Source organism: Protopterus annectens, chromosome 12.part0 (assembly GCF_019279795.1).
Source record: "Protopterus annectens isolate FY-2018-M chromosome 12.part0, PAN1.0, whole genome shotgun sequence".
Lineage (NCBI taxonomy): Eukaryota > Metazoa > Chordata > Ceratodontiformes > Protopteridae > Protopterus > Protopterus annectens.
Genome location: NC_056746.1, coordinates 792,953,367 through 792,971,574, shown reverse-complemented (window position 1 = coordinate 792,971,574; position 18,208 = coordinate 792,953,367).

The following is an 18,208-nucleotide window of genomic DNA, read 5'->3' as shown; positions in this document are numbered from 1 at the left end:
ACTTAAGGAACTCCACCCAGATGGATCGAATCTTGAAAGACCCCCTGATCTAGTTTACATTCATGAGGGTCTGTCCTGGTCCTGCTCAGCTTGTCTGCCACACAATTTTGCTCTGACAGAATGTAGGATGCCAATAGAGTCAGACTGTGCTGTGAAGCTATATCCCAAGACAAAATGGCTGGTCTGCATAGGGGTTAAGTCCTCGCTCCTCCTTACTTGCTGATGTACCATATCATTGTGGTATTGTCTGTAACCACATGAAGAGGTCCTGAGGATCAAAGATGGTTCATATTGTTGAGTGCTTTGATCAGGGCAAGCATCTCCTTGATATTTATGTGCTTGCATCATGTCTTTGGTGTCCCTCATCCCATGCTCATTTATCCCTCATGAAACTGCTCTCCAAGCGAAGTCTGAAGCATCTCTGGTGACTGACTGCTTTTTAGCAGGGAGGGAGATGGGAAGAACTGGATTTAAGGATTTCTGTTGTCTCCACCAAAAGATTTCTCTTCTGACAAAACCCAACATTGAGATTTGAAAACATAAAGGGTGTTAATTCTGGGACCAAAGAGATTTCAAATACCACTGTATATTTCTCATGTGGAGTCTTGTCATGTGTATTATGAGACTGATAGATGCCATTAAGACCCCAAAATCCTGACATATTCCCTCACACTGCACAAAATTTGAGTGGAAAACCTTAGAAATAGATTTAAATAAAGATCTATTTTTCTAGTGGAAGAAATGTTGTTTGAACTAAGGTGTTTAAGCACAGAAAGGAAGGCGCTACAAAGAGTGGTGAGGGTTGCACAGAAGGTAACAGGTTCCAGTCTTCCATCAATACAACATCTGTATTCTGCAAGAAGCATCTGAAAGGCCACCAAAATAATACAGGACAACACTCATCCTGCGCATGGACTGTTTAAGCATCTGGCATTGGGCAGGAGATATCACAGCATCAGCTGCAGGATTACAAGATTCAGTAACAGTTTGTACCCTACAGTGATTAGATTTCTTAACTCTGGCACTAGTCCTAGGGGTCTGGACACATGATAAGTCAAATTTTATTTATTTGTGCAATATATACTTACACATATTCCAAGTAAGTGAAATATTTATTTATTATATCCATAGTCAGTATTATTTAACTCACTCAAGTGCAATATTAGACAGATAACTTAGTCATTTCAAAAGTTGTTTTGTTTTACTTTAAATAGGGTGCATAATTTAACTCAGGGGAGGGAATTACTTTCATATATGACTGTTGGTAAATGTTTCTGCTCTTTCTTGCATGTATTGGGAGTAGTACTGTATTTGTTAGTTATGTTTATTCCTCTACATGTATGTGCTGCTTCACTTTCCTTTGTAATCTCAAGAATTGAGTTGATGCACGAAATTTCATTTAGGCTACACGTGTGTAATTCTAAATGACAATAAAGTTTACTTTGACTTTGACTTGACTTCCCAGTAACACATACCTATGTGAAGGAGTCAAGAAAGACTTTAAATATTCTCTTGGAATCCCAGCTTGCGCAAGAGATCTCTCATTCAAGATAGAGATTCCTGACACTTTGAAAAAGACTCTGCAAATGTAAGCAAGTTGTCTGCATATGAAAAATGTGGATAATCGGTAGCCAGCAATGACCTATAGCTGAAGCTAGATACTTGGTGAACACTCTTGGTGCAGTGGATAGTCCAAAGGATAAGGCAGAGAACTGACAATGTGATCCAGACATACTAACGTTTAAGAAGCGTCCGACGTCTGGATGAATAGGGATGTGTAAAGCATCTTCAAGTTTAGTATTGCCAGAAAACTTCAAAGAGGAAGAAGAGGTGACAGGTTGTGACGTAACATGAATCTGAATTTCGGAACTATCACAAACAAGTTTGGGAAAGAAAGATCCAGAAGTGGTCTGCAAGAATTTTCTTTCTTTGGCACTAGAACATCCTTGAATAAAAACCTTTACACACCTAGAAAGGATTACTGGTTCTATCATACCTTTGGACAGCATGTGATGAAGAACCAGTGGGGGGAAAAAACGAATCCAATCTGGAGAAGGAATTTCCTTCTACTACCATCTGTACCCTTGACGAATAATTTTCACACCCATTTGTTTGAAACTATCTTTTTGGCAAAAGAAATATGGAGATTCAGACTTTCTGGAAGAAAAATGGGGTCAGGGTGGGAAGGGTTCACTAAGTCACGTGAACAGTCATTCACATGGATTGTGTTTTGCTTTATGAGGCTTGAGACTTCTTTTTGGAACCCCCTTTGCCATTTCTTCTTAAAATGTCTGTTTACCTGTATTTTGTTGAGACTATTTATACAGTTTTTTTTTGCCAAAACTGAATGAGGAGACAGAAAATACCTTTGAAAAATTGGAAGGGGAGGGCTGACAAATCTTAGAGATTTCCTGGATCAGCTTGCCCTTTCCATCACATGTTTCAATCAGCTCCACAGCAGAGAAGCCAAACACTAAATCTCTATCCAAGGGTGAATTTAAAATCTCATTTGCAAGATCATCTGGGAGGTTCTGAGAATGCAGCCATGTAAGCCTCCTAAAAACAGTACCAGTGGCCATAGCCCTGCAAGATGTATCAACAGAGTCATACACACTCAGTAAACAATGAGTAGTGCCGACAGTCATAGCTTTAAAATAACTTTCCTGAACAGGAAACTGATAACACAGCAACATAAATAAGAAACTCCCCCCCCCCCCCTTCAAATGGAACTTATCTGACTAGGAAAGGAACAGTACGAGCCAACTATAGATCCTTGAAAGCCTCAGATGAAAATACTCCTCAGCAGCATTAATACTTTGAAGGGCTTCACTCCCATACTTATCTTTTACTCAGTTCAGAGAAAGCTACCTGACAGTTTGGGTGCATAGATTGTGCCCTGAATCTTAAGAAGCTGGCACTGGCAGCCATTATATCCTTGGCAGGATATAACTCATATAGTTAAGGCTACTGCAGCAGTGATCAGTATAAAGAACAGCACAGAAAAATGATGTAGTGGAAATTTTTCTCTAGAAGTTTACTTACCTATCTAGCTTTGACAGATTGATAGCTGACCATTAGTTCCATGAAGCCCACATCAGTAGTCCTCTTCAGTTGCAAGAAAGCTTTTGGTGCCCTAACCACTGCTTTTATGCTGCTCTCTTTGACACTTGCAGTAATTAGTGTGCATAGAAGGTGTCCTGAAGCTTTGAAAAGATGGCTGGTGGTCATATCCTTACTGCTTAGGCTACTGCAACAACAATCTATATGGTGAACATCTTATACTCACATTTGAAGAGCAGATAATGAACATCGAAAAGTGTTACTCCTACCAGAAAATAATACAGGATGTGAGTAGGGCCATAAGACACCTTCATATGTGGATCTATGGAGCTGTTTTTATTCATGTTGGATCAAATTATCTCATCTTTATGGACTAACTGACTGTTAGTAGGTAATTTAAAACCCTATTAGATAAAATAGCTTGCACAGGTGTTAGGACATAGTTTTCAGAAATGACATATAGAAAGGAGAGTTAGTTTAGTGTGAATGAAAACACTTTTGGGGTAAATATTTACATGATAAATACTTCCATTACTTAAATATTTACATGTCCTATTTTAAACAGTGGAAATGTACAGAACATCTAAGCCTAATTTTGGCAAAATGTATTTTGACCTGAGTCCACTTGTCAAGATAATTTTTTTGCACCAGATATATTACAATATTTAACTAACACAACATAGGATTTTTGCCAGGTCAGAAATTTAACTGTTCAGATATAAAACATTTTTATTTATCTGTGTGTCTGTTAATGCAAGTAGACTTGGTAATATTTTTTATTGGAAAATCAGATGAATTCTCATCACAATCGATGTTGTTATTGTTTATGAGCTATGGTAAAAGAACAATGATTGGAAACCAGTTCTGTCATGGTATATATGTTTTTTTTTGTAACAAACATTCTAATAAAACTCATGGGGCATTGTTATGATATGGATTAAAGACTGTTGTGAGACCTCTAATTAATATATCGTTGATGATAACACCAATACTGTAAATTGTGTAACCATGAAGATAAAGGCAACCCCGGGATGTATTGCATTGGTTGAAGTGCACAGACCACTAAAGCCAAGTGTTGATGACCTACAGGAATTCATACATTTCTTTAATGAAACTTAGGAATGAAAAATGATGATACATGGGAACTTGAATTTGCCACAGACTGAAAGGGATAATATTAATTCTATGACATTAGTAAGGACATTATATACAGAGTATGTACAGAAACAATTGTTGTAGATTGCAAACGAACTTACCAGAGAACAGAACTTACTGGATACTGTTTATATTCCTAAGGAGATGACTGTTACTGCATTTCAAGTTTTATCATGTTTGATGTGCAGCGATAAGAGGGTTATAAAGGTTAAACTACTGTTATATAGTTCTGCCAAATTGAAATCTAAGCCAAGATGAATAACAGAATATATGGGACCAAAGCAATATATATTCAAAGGAAAGGTGGCAGAAGAAATGTGGCAAGTTTTGAAATGGAAATTGAATGCAAAAAAAGGATGTTTAGCATTAGGTTCTAAGCACACAAGCTCAAGAGAATATATTTCCGTAAGAACAAGATACTTATTTATTATGAGAAACAAAAATATAGAAAACAGAAATTAGGTCAAACTATAAATTAGAAAAATAAATTAAACTGGGCAGATAAATTAGACAGTATGAGACAAGATCAGGAAAATGTTGAAGAAAATTATAAAGATTATATAAAGATATTGAGCATAACAGGAGACCATTTTATAGCTATATAAGATGTGGTAGGAGTAAAGACATACAAACTGATAAACTGATTTTTTTTTCTCTGAAACACAGACTGTAGTTATATTGACAAAAACAGTTTGGCTCCATAAAGGATGAGCAATTTGTACTAGTAAAATCCGGTTAAGTTCAGATACTGAAATTAAATTAGATTATGCTGATTAAGTACTATTCAAACAGGACTGGAGGAAAGCACAAAGAAGAGACTGAATTAGTAATAATGACCTGAGAACATTTCAACATTAACTTAAAAGTACTATTACATCTGTTATTCACTTAGTCATTTAAGAATGGAGAGATGCCGCGGTGATACGGCGGTAGCATTGTTACCTCACAGCAAGAGGTTCTCCCGTTCGATTCTCGGCTTTTTTTGGGAGTGCCTTCTGTGTGGAGTCTCCATGTCCTCCCCACGGTTGGGTAGCATTCGAAAGACATGCGTGCGTAAATGAGCATGCCTTTGTTGAAGGTTGGGCGTCGAGCTGGCGCCTCTGCATTTCATAAAACTCTACTGCCAATCATTAAGCGGACCGGAGTTCTGCTGTGGCGACCCCTTACTGGGAAAAAGCCAAAAGACAAACAACAACATTTAAGAATGGAGGGAGTCATTAAGACTGAAGACATACACTTGTTAAGCACATCTTTCAGGGAAACAAGAATTGGACAAACCCAGATTCATACAGATCTATAAATCCACTTCTTGCTGTGGAAAAATAATGGAGAAGGATATTTTGTATAAATTGTCAGAAATGGAGAGGTTGGGACTTGAGACCGTATATAATTATGCATATGCTGGAAATAGGTCTATAACAACTTGTAATATGATGTTAGATAATAACAGTTACAAATGAAAAAGTGTGTTGCAATATAATTTATGTAAAATGAAAGTTATGTACTCACCATAATGATAGGTCCATGCTAAGATCTGGTCTTGGCACTTCCAAATGTATGGATCCAGAGCTCTGACCCCCTACCCATAAGCCCTCTCTGCTTCTCTTAGAATACTTCAGATAGAGTTTACCTACTAACCTACAAGATATGACACTGAAAATAAACTTGAACTTAGCCTATAATAAATACATCTAATATAGAAATAAAAGGTAACCAACTGAGGTTGATGTTTGCAAGACTCCTAGAGTACTATCCATCCTTTGAGGTACAAAAGGTGACAATTCGGAAGGGTGAAGGATGGAGGGATGTTGAACCAGACGAAAACAGGACAGCAGAAATCTATCATTACAGTGAGTACATAACCTTCATATCCAGTGTTGTCCATTTTTGCCTGATTCAACTAATGGGACAGATTCCCTAGCTGCCGATTTCCCTGGAGGTTTCAAGGAGGAATATTCCTGAGCACAGTGGAGCCAAAACAGGAGCATGATCTGGATTGTACCTCCAGTTTATGTGACACAAAGGTGTGAGCAGTTGACCATGTTGCAGAGGCACAAATCTCATCAATAGGCAGATTCTGTTGGAAAACTGTAGAAGTTGCTACTGATTTTTTTGAGTGAGCCATTGGTCTTTTAGGTAGTAGTAAACCCAGTTTGTCATATACAATAAAATGCAGTTGGAGAGCCATCTAAAAGGGGTGACCTTTGAAACATCACACTTTAATCTGACTTTGGAAAAGGCAAGAAATAATTGATCTGATTTTCTGAAGTCTTTTGTCCTGTGGAGATAAAATTTAAGTTGTTTATGAACATCAAGCAAGTGTTTACATATACTCTCCTGTGTTTGAGAACTTTGGATGCCACCTTAGGAATAAAGGAAGGATCTGGTTTTAAGAAAACTCTGTCCTTGTGAAAGTTCAAATATGGTGGTTTGCAAGAATGGGCCTGTTATTCTGAGATTCTCATGGCTGACGTGAATGCCACCAAGAAGATTGTTTTCCATGTTAAGTACTTAAGATTTGCTCTGGCTGCTGGTTCAGATGGGGATTGCGTAAGAGCTTGCAACATTACTTTGATATCCTAAGGAGGAACAGGATCTCTTATGGGAGGTCTAAGAATGAAGGTTCCCTTGAGAAAAGCTTTAGAAACTTTCAGAGAGGCTATAGGTGTCTGATTATGGCCAATGTGACAAACTTGAAATAGCTGCTAATTGAACCTTTCTAATTGACAAGCTGGAATCTTTGTGAAACAATTCCAATAAGAAGACGAAAGTTACCATAACGATGTATCTGTGTTGTTTGTTCTCACCCTTTCTCAACCAATGGGTCTTGGATCCTACTTTAGATCAGACCTCATCCACTTTTAAAGCCTTAACTTTTGTATCTGATGTCTTTTTCGTCTGTTCCTCAACTGATGGAGCAGACGCCCCAGTTAGAGAACCCCCACGGTGGTCCTCAAAGAAGGATATTCCAGAGTACAGCAGAGCCAAAGGCTGCTCTAGTCCAAGAAATAATGTCCAGTTTGAAGTGAGCAATGAAGGTATGATTGTTTGACCAAGTGGTAGCTCCACAAATGTCATCTATAGAAGCTCTGGACCAGAAAGTGGAGGATGTGGACACCGGTCTAGTGGAATGAGCCTTAGGTGGTTTAGGAAGGGTCAACCCAATTTTCTTATAGACAAAGAAATACAGTCAATTAGCTATTTAGCTAAAGTCACCTTTGAAACTGATTTATCCAGCCTGACTTTGGAAAAAGAAACAAATAGCTGGTTTGATTTCCTGAAATCTTTTGTTCTGTGGAGATAAAATTTAAGTTGTCTATGAACATCCAAAATATGTAGCATGTATTCTCTTTTGTTGGAAAAATGTGGACAGAAAACAGGAAGGTTGAGGGACTGATTTATAGCTGTTTCTGAAGCCACCTTATTAGATTATTATGGATACACACCCTGTCTTTGTGAAACATCAGGTATGGTGGCTTAGAAAATAGTGCCTGGAGTTCTGGTATCCATCTGCCTGATGTGATTGTGACATGAAAAATAGTTTTCCAAGAAAAAAAACTTCAAGCCCACCTTGGGAGCTGGCTTAGAGTCAGGGCTTGTAGAAGTAAAGTTAAATCCCATGGAGGAGTAGGATCCTTGATAGGAGGTCAGAGTAATAACCTACCTTTGAGAAAGCCTTTGCATATTCTAGATGATGCCAGGGAGGAATGGTTAAGTCTTTCGTGAAAGTTTTAGATAGCTGCAAGCTGGATCTTTATTGTAGAATAATTATCTCCACTGTTAAAATGGAAGCAAGAAAATCTAGGTTCATAGAATCATAGGAAGTTACTAGGTTATTGGCCCTGAGGGCCTTATAAGCCTAGCCAAGAGTTTAGCCCATGCATTGTCTATCAGCACTCGATGCCCCTGTCCAGCAGGGACACGGGTGTAATCCCAGGGATGTATTTTCTATTTCCCATCCAGTTATCCAGGTTGCTCTTAAAAAGGGGTAAAGAGGTACTCTGCTTGACATGGACAGGGAGTCTATTCCATAGATGGGGGAGTCTCTGGGACACAGATCTGTCCTGCCAACAAGTCCTATTGATGTCACAGACCAGGCTGAGGCCGGATGTGTGTGTTACTCGAGTGGAGCTTGACTTGCGGATATGCAGCAGTCCCATCAAGGCGGGGTCAGAGATGGCCTTGTATGCCAGACAGAGGTCACCTCTGAGGAGTCTGTATAAAACAGAGTAGAGGGATAGGGCTTTTAGCCTATCTATGTATGGTAGATTTTTGAGGTCCTGGATTCTGCTGGTGAGGAACCTCTGTGATATCTCCAACTGCTGTATGTGCTTTGTGAGGTACATGCTGTATGTGGCATTGTACTCAATAAAGGCCTTATAAAGAAAGAATACAGGGATGTTATGACCTCCTTGTCCCTGGATGAGATACCCTTACTTATGAGGTGGGCCATGTAGAAAGCTTTCCATACAATGGAGATAGCATGGAGGTCAAAAGTCAGGTTGCTATCAATCTGGGTGCCCAAATCCCTCACGACTGACTGCATGCTTAGGACATTGTTATTAATGTGATCATTTGTGCCCACATCACTCTCCCCAAAGGGGATGATGATGCATTTTTTTGTATTCAGGTTGAGGTCATGGTTTTGGCACCAGTCATTTGTTTGGGTGAGACCCTCTTGGAGGATGTCCACGTCACTAGGGGAATTGATGACAGCCCCCAGCTTGCAGTCATCTGCAAACTTGGTCAGCCATACCCCACTTGTGTTGGCCTGCACCTCAGAAAAGTATATCCCAAATAACAATATAGCATAAAGAAACCTTCCAATGTAAGGCAACAGAGACTATGGTGTAGGTAAACCGGTCCTCCAAAAAATAAATCATACAATATCACAGTCAAAGGAGGCAGTGGAACACAGCAGTAAAATTCAATAATTTAATCCCAGAACAAACAGTAAGCACTTTCGCAGCAGCAGTTGCTTCATCAGACAAATAAAGATTCAAACTGTAGTACTTTTAAACAGCAAAGCAGCCAATTAGCATGCAAAAACAATTAGGAATTAACAAGAGCCCTTAAAGCCACACCAGACAATGCAGCTCAAAGCTCATTGTATAAATACAAAAACATTTAATTCATAAAAACATATAAAGCATTTCATTCAACAGCCAAAAAATGCAGCTCAGAAATCATTATATAAACATGAAAACATTTCATACATAAAAGCATATAGAACATTTCATTCATAAAAACATTATAAAAATACTGAACATAATTAATATCTATCTGGCTAAGGGCCTATTCATTAAAACTGGTTTAATTGAAAATTTATCATTGAGGCCTTTCCCCATATTAGCTTTCATTCTAATAATCCAGTTCAATTCTTTGCTTTCTACCTTAGTTCTATGTGGCCCCCCCCCTTATACCCACATTGACTGTTTCAACAACCATAAACTTAAAATTGTGCTGAGCCCCTAGTAACATGATGGGCTTAGATAAAGCATTAGTCTCAGCTCTCCTGGAGATATCATATTGATGCTCCCTCATCTTATCTCGTAGCCTGCGTGTTGTCATCCCAATGTAGAAACAGTAACAAACCATGCAGTAGGCTAAATAAACTAGATTCACTGTGTTACATTTAGCTCTGGCTCTGAAAAACATCTTTTTATGCATATCTGGATGTTCAAATGCAGCAGTACTGTCAATCAAATGACAGTAGTCACATGCCCGACAAGGAAATGTGCCAATATTAAGCTGTGTATCAGCACTGGAGTTAAACTTTGGATAACAGCAATTTCTTAAGTGATCTCTTATTCTTGTACATATAGCTTGGGGCTTCTCCTACTATTGATTCCACTCTCTCATTAGATCTAAGTATGTCCCAGTGTTTAGCATAGATGTCCTTCAACAATCTAATGTTGCTGGCATAAGTAACTGGTACTCTCAGTTTACAGTTGGTCACTTTCTGTTTGCAAAATTGAGTGGGTGAAGAGAAATATGGCTTACCTTCCTGAGTTCTAGATGTATATGCTCGAGCTGTAACAGAGCTGATTTCTTTCTTATTATAACCCCTCTCAAGGAATTGCTGTTCCATATGTTTCAATTCACAAGAGAAGGTGAAGTCACCTGCTGTCAGTCTGGATGTTCTTAACATCTGTGCTGTCACAACATTATTAAAAATGTGCCCAGGATGCATACTCTGTCTGTGGACAAACGTATTCCTATGCCAAATTTTCCTATAGATTTCAGAAGTAAAAGTGCCATCAAGTCCCCTGGTAATCCTAACATCAAGAAAATACATACTTACAGTAGAGGTACTGGCCGTCAAACTAAGAACGTCAGTACTACTGTTGAGTTGACCAATGTATTGAGACAGCTCATCACCAGTACCCTCCCACAGGAGGAAAAGATTATCAACAAATCTCCTGTAAAAAACAACCTGTCCAGGCTTGAGCTGAGGTATGATATGTATTTCCTCCCATTTTGCCATAACGAGGTTGGCGTAGCTATTGGCACAAGAGGTGCCCATAGCTACGCCATCCCTTTGTTTAAAAATACCTTCTTCAAACATAAAACTGTTATTGTCAAGAATAATTTCCATAAGCATACACAGTAAATCTATCTTATGGATCTCATAAGTGCCATCTTGCTTTAGTCTCCCAACATCTCTATCCCTGTGTTATTGGATATGCACGTAAAAAGGGATTTCACATCTAATGCTATCATAATGCAACCAGCAACAGGTGGTTTAACTTGTATGTGAGCAAACAAGTCCTTAAGGAACTGTTCAGTATCCTTTAAAATATAACAGTTCTTAGCTAGGATTGGTTTCAAATGTTGTTCAACACAGATGGAAAGGGGTTCAGTGCACCACCCCCTTCCAGCTACTATTGGTCTCATAGGGGGTTTACTGGCATGCTTATGTATTTTAGGGAGGCCCTGTATAGTAGGCAAAGTTGGTTCTTGTATAATACAATAATTAAAAGATGCTGCAGACATTCAAACAATTCATTATACACTCTACTAATAGACTGTTCAACATGTTGCATTGTAAATGGAATATAAATTAATGGATCATTGAGCATGGTATACATTGCATCCTTGTAAAATGTATAATCCATAACTACAAGACATCTACCTTTGTCTGCTGGTCTAAAGCTCAAGGTAGAATCCTGACACAATTGTTCTAGAGCTAACCTCTCATTAACTGACATGTTACAAAAAGTCTTTGTATTGTTATTATTTTCATACAAGGCATAAATGTCCCTAATGCATGCTTTTTCAAAAACTTCAATAGCATCAACTGTAGGCGGTATAAAGCAACTAGTTTTCCTAAAAATATTAGCATTATTATTACTAGTGCCATGTGAATCATTAAAAAGCATCTTTAAACTGACATTTCTAGTAAAAGTCTTAAGTTCATAGGTTCATAGGTTCATACTAGGCTATCTGCCCTAGGGCATTTACAAGCCTAGCCAGAGTGTGTTTGGCTTTCACCACCCATTTTAAAATGAATTTTGCTATGCCCTTTTTCGAGGTTAGTATACTGTGCATCTGTCTAACAGTGACACAGAAGTGATACCCGGAGTAAATCTACGATCTCCCATCCACTCATCAAGATTCCTCTTGAAGAGAGTCAGTGAGGGACTCTGCCTAATCTGGACTGGGATTTTATTCCAGAGTGAAGGGAGCCTCTGGGTTATGAATCTGTCCCTCCAGCATGTCCTATTTATTTCAGTGCTGAGGTTCAAGTCTCTCGAGCGCTCGATGGGATTTGGATTTTCTGAGGTGCAGCATGTCCATTAATTCCGGGTTGGACATGGCTTTATACGTCAGGCACAGATCGCCTCTGAGCAGGCGATATGCCACTGAGTAGAGCTGGAGTTTCTTTAACCGGGCAGCATATGGCATCTGTTTGAGCCCTTTGATCCTCTTGGTGAGGTACTTTTGGGGTCTTTCCAGTTGCTGCAGGTGTCTGGTAAGGTACATCCCAAAAGGGGCATTGTACTCAATTATGGGCCTGATGAGGGATGAGTAAAGAGGCACAATGACCTCCCCTGATCTTATTTATTTATTTATTTAAATTTATTGACCGGGAGTGTCCGACTGGACGTAGGTCCATTTTCAGCGGAGGCCCGGGGAGAAAAGCTCCACAGTTAAAATAAACAGACAGTATATGCATTGGATTACATAGTGATTAACAATTTACATAGCAATTACTTACAACATATTTACAGATGAAGAACATAGTACATCAGTAGACAACTAGAATCTTTATCTGTGAAGTAGATACCAGACATTAACAAATGCTACAAGAAGAAGAAGTTCATGCTGTATAATAAGTACTGGCTTATGAGCATTTGAGCTTGCTATAATCAAGGTAGTTAGTGGAGTGGAAAGAAAGGTAGTGGTTGGATGGGGTGGATGATATTAGAGTGGGAGTTGCAAGGGCATAGCCAGCATGTTTTTAGTTGCGCTTTTAGTAAAGTTTTGAAGTGGGTGCATGATGGTATGGAGGTAATTGTGGGTGGGAGTGAGTTCCATAATTTGGCTATGGCGCAAGAGAACAGTGCTTCACCAGCAGAGTTATTGGCTTTAGTGATCTACAAGTGATTTTTGCTGCTGGATCTTAGTGGTCTGGTGGTGCGATAGGGTTGGAGTAGATTCTGGAGGGATGGGACATTTAGTGGATGGTTTACTAGTTTGTGGGCGAGTGAGAGTTGATACCACTGAAGGAGGTGAGGGAGTTCAAGCCAGCCCAGTTCAGCAAGTGAGAGACAGTGGTGACTACGGTAGGATGCCCCTGTGGCGAATTTGGCGATTTTGTTGTAGCAGGTCTCTAGCTTGTTTAGATCACATTGCCTTAGGTTGGTATATATTGGAGAGGCATAAAGTAGGGTGGAGATAAGGTGGGAATTTGCTATTGAAATCTTTGCTGCTTTGGTGAGAAATTGCTTATTTCTGTATAACGCTCCTAGTATTTGTGGACTTTTTTATAGTCATGGATATGTGAATGTCAAATTTTAGTTTATTGTCTATTTCCACTCCTAACAATTTGGTGTGTTCAGTTGGGTATATAGTGGTGTTGTCTTTTGCCGTGATGTTAAAGTGAGAGTTGTTTTGAGTATGTTTGGTGGGTTGGAAGATGAGTAGTTTAGTTTTGTTTGGGTTGAGTATTAATCGGGCATCGGATAACCATGTTTCAACAGAGGAAAAGGCTTCCTGTGTGACTTTTTGCAGTTTTGGTAGGGACTGGGCTGAGCAGATGATGGTCGAGTCATCTGTGTATTGTATGAGCGTGCCATGTTTGGTGGCAGAGGCTAGATTATTGGTGTAAACAGAGAAGAGTAGGGGTCCAAGGATGGATCCTTGGGGAACCCCTATGGAGACAGGTAGTTGAGGAGATATGTCATTCTGCCATACAACGGATTGTTGGCGGTCAGACAGGTAACTCTGAAACCAGTTGGTGACCGATTGTGAGAAGGATAGGTTATTGAGGACAGAGATAAGTTGTTTGTGTGGGACCATGTCAAATGCTTTAGATAGGTCTAGGAAAGTAGCAGAGGAGAGATAGCCAATGTTTTTATGCTGAAGGATAGTGTTAGTAAAAGAGAGTAAGGCAGTGGTGGTGCTATGGTTTGGTCGGAAACCATGCTGAGTACTGGAAAGGCGGTTGTTAGTAAGAAGGTAGTCTGAGACCTGAGAGTGTATGCATCTCTCTAGTATTTTGGAGAGTGGAGAGAGAATAGCTATGGGGATAGCATGGGATCTAGATGTGAATCTCTTCATGATTAGGTGGGCTATATAAAATGATTTTCTAACCACTTTGGCCACGTGGTTGTCGAATGAGAGATTGCTATCAACTTGGGTCCCCAGGTCCCTAATTACTTCTTCCGTACTTAATGGCTTACCATCTATGTGGTAGTTTGTGGACACTTTGTTTTTGCCGAAGGGGATGACTATACACTTTTTGGCATTTAGCTTGAGGCCATGGCTCTGGCACCAGTTGTCTGTTTCTATGAGGGCCTTTTGTGGGATGCTTGTGTCGGCTGGAGAGTCGATTATGGCGCCCAGTTTGCAGTCATCTGCGAACTTGGTCAGCCACAGTCCTTCCGTGTTGGCCTGTACCTCCGAGAAATATATACCGAACAAGAGAGGTCCCAGGACTGAGCCTTGTGGGACGCCACTTGTAACTGGTTTGGAGTCTGACATGGCTCCAGCAATTCTAACCATGTGGGTTCTGTCCTTGAGCCAGTTTGCAACCCATCTCGTGACACAGGGGTTTATATTTAAGCTGGTGAGCTTATCTATAATGCCCGAGTGGGGTATTTTATCGAAGGCTTTTGTGAAGTCCAGGTAGGCTGTGTGGACCACCTTCCCCTCGTCAATGGCCTTGGTGACTGTTTCAAAGAAATCAACCAGGTTTAAGAGGCAGGATCTGACCTTAACAAAGCCGAACTGGGTAGGATCCAGTGTCTGTAGGTCCCCAATATCTTTATTTATGAGGTCCATGATGATCCTTTCAATAGCTTTGCAGACCAAGCTAGTCAGGCTTATGGGGCGATAGTTTCCAGGATCCGTTGAGGCATCACCTTTGTGGAGAGGGACCACTGTTGCTGTACGCCACTCTTTGGGTACATATCCTGTAGTAAGGCTGAGATTGAACAGTAGTTTTATGTTTGGGTTTAGTTATTCTTGGAGTTCATGTAGGACACAGCCCGGGACACCGTCTGGTCCCATTGATGCTGTGTTTTTTGCTTTGGAGAGGGCGGCTCTTACCTGAGCATCTGAGATGTCAGGGGGGCAGCACTCTGCTGGGATAGATATTTGCCCTTTTGGTGGGGAAGGGGGGGAGAAGTTTGTGCTGAACCTGTCAGCTAGGATGTTGGCAATGTCTGTGGGTTGGGTGTATTTTTTGTCATTTTGGACTAATTCTGAGCATATCTGGGAATTCCCACCCAGGTTCCTAACATAACTAAAGAAAGCCTTGTGATTATCCTTAGGGTCCTGTGCAATTTCTCTCTCGAAGCTGGCCTTAGACGATTTTATGAGTGCCCGTAGTTTTTTGCTAATACTGATCAGAGATGCCTTCCCTTTTTGGGATTTTGCTCTATCATGTAGCAGCTTCCTCCTTCTATTGTATAGTTTGTTTATGGCTGGGGTCCACCAGACAGGATGCCTGCCTTTGGAGGATTGGGTCTTGGTTTTGTTTGGGATTGCATGATCCATGCATTCCTGAAGGTGTTCATAGAATGCGTTTATAAAGGATTCTGCGGTCTGGGCCGTATTTTCCATAGGCCCGGGGGCTTTGAAGGATTCCACCACGGTTTTGAGGAGTGTGAAATTTGCTTTAGAGAAGTTTTTCACTGTGGTTTTCTGGACAGGGGCTGGGGTCGGGATGTGAATATCTAGTGAGATTAGTTTATGGTCTGATCTTACCAGTGAGGGATACACTTCTGGTCTGGAGCATAGAGTCCCCATGTTGGTGATGATCAGGTCCAGTATGTTTTCCCCTCTTGTGGGAGTGGTAACAAGCTGTTACATAGCATTTGAGTTTATAAATTCTAGGAACCTTTGGGCTAGGGTGTTGGAGCTAGAGTAATGCTCCCTTTCTATGTTTGGGTAGTTGAAGTCGCCCAATATAATGGTGTTTGGAGAGACCTTCATATTTTCCAGTGTTCTCAGGAAGGCCGAGTGGGGTTCCTGGGTTTGGGAGGGTGGTCTGTAGCAGGCTATAAACTGGAAGGCAGTTTTACCCACTGTTAGTTGCACATGGATAGTCTATGATGCTTCGTGCTGTGCCACCAACCTGGAGGTGTGGGTATCTTTGATGAATATTGATACTCCCCCTCCTTTTGTGGTTCGGTCCAACCGCTACCCCAAAAGTTAAACTTTTCTTAAGTGGTGAAAAATGGAAGGTATACAGGAATGGCAGGTGAGGCACTCCTTCTGTGAGCTAAGCAGTATAGAATGCTAACTGAACCCGCTGTATTAACTAGTCCTAGCAAATTTGTAGTGCAAGAAAGTGGCACAAACAGTGGACTGGGGTGTACTTTATCGGACTTCAGTCATCATGCAGTAGTATTTTAAATTCAGCCATGGGAAGAATTGTATGCTGCAGTGGTGAAGAAATGTGTAAGCTGTTTAGAAGGTTCAGGCCTGCCTAGATGGGAGAACTTCACAGTAATTTAAGATGGTCCCTTGACTATATGGAGCTGTTGTGGTGGAACACATGAGAGCAGTTACATATCTCCTAAAAGAAGGAAGTAAGCAGAGTATCAACTAGGCTTTTGTGTACTGTTCCAAAATGCTTGGCTTTTTGATGGTATTAGAGAACTGATACTGTGAAAGCCAGTATATTTGTATAATTTGGTTGCAAATGTTAGGAAACAAGCATGACACCTTTCAGTAAAAATCCTTTTTTAACTGAAACTAGACCAGACTTCTTGATTGTGTGCACTTGTAGCATGAATGCATTAGGAAAAATCTCTCTAGCTAGAGAAGAAAAACCTGGGACTTGATGGAGGTACAGGTGAATTTGCATTATTGGGCGGAGCTCATGGCAAAGTATTGCTGGAGGAATTGTGCAGGAGGGAGATGAATCTCCAGGTGCTGTTAGTGAGAGGTCCAGATGCCTGCTTTCATTTTTTGTACAGGTTTATACTTGTCCGTATATTTAATTTTGTTCTGATTGGTGTGTTTATTTGGCTTCCACTTTCAAGACTTACTGCTCAAACTGTCGCTACCATAAAGCTGGCTCATTTTAAGAGCAAACTATTCTGTCTAGCTGCGGTAGAGTGGTATGATAGCAGCCTGTATTGGGAAGTGGTTTTGATACTGACCCCCCCCCCCAAGATCTTATAAAATGTTGGTACTGGAGTGATCCTTGACCCCTCCTGAAAATGTTTGAAGGATTTTGGAATAAGTCCAGTTGCTATTGTAAGATTGCATTTGAAAGTTGTCTTGCTGAGCCAGTGATTCTTTTTGTCTGCAATGTGGAACAGTGGCAGCTTTAGATGTGCACACTTATGGATTTACTGTACTCTTGATGGCAGTTGTCCTATTTGATCAGTATGTAGCTCCTGAAGTGGTAAGAATCTTTACCATCCAGTTTAAATTGATGGCAATAGGTGAGACTGGCATAATGGCTATGGTGTTAACCTTACAGACACAAATTGCAAGGTTTGATTCTCACATGGTTTAACTGGCTAGAATTAAAATGGCCCACAAGGGCAGTTAACCTAGTAGTAATCTATGAACCTATATAGCACACAGTGATTGAAATTGATGATTCATTTAAAGATCTGGTTATATGGGCAGATCCAACTTTGAGTTTTTCTGATCATATCACCCAATTAGGTAATGACAGTTATAAAACTATAGGCTGTATAAAGATATATATATAAAGTCTATGAAATGAGAAATAACATGGAAACCTTAAAAGAAAACTAGCATGAGTAAATTGGAAAGAGTACAGCAGAAATATGCCAAGGGCATCCATGTATGTGAAAGCTTACGTTATTATAAAAGCTTAAAGTATTGAACTTGTACCTTATTCCAGTATATAGGGCATTTAGAGACAGCTACCTCTGGGAAAGCTTGGGGTGATTAAAGAGTAGTAGAGATACGGCAAATGGCTTGTGTATGAGATTGCATAGGAATGAAAGATATATTAACTGGTTCTCCGACAGAGTAGCTGACACCTGGAATAAACCATTAAATTATATTAAAGAAAGCATAATTTAGATATTTTTAAAAACAGCTTGGACACTTGTGAGAATGACAGTTTTGGTATATTGGCAGGCTAGAAGGACATTATTGCCTTGCTCTGAAATATCTGTATGTGTGTGCATGTGTGCGCGCGTGTGTGTGTGTATATGTACCGTTCAGCATGCAATACTTGAAATTGTTGGCAGATTTGTCAATCCCTGAAAGCCTCGGAGGATTGTACTCTTCAGTGGTGGTAAAGTTCTGAATGGCTTGTCGCCCAGACCTC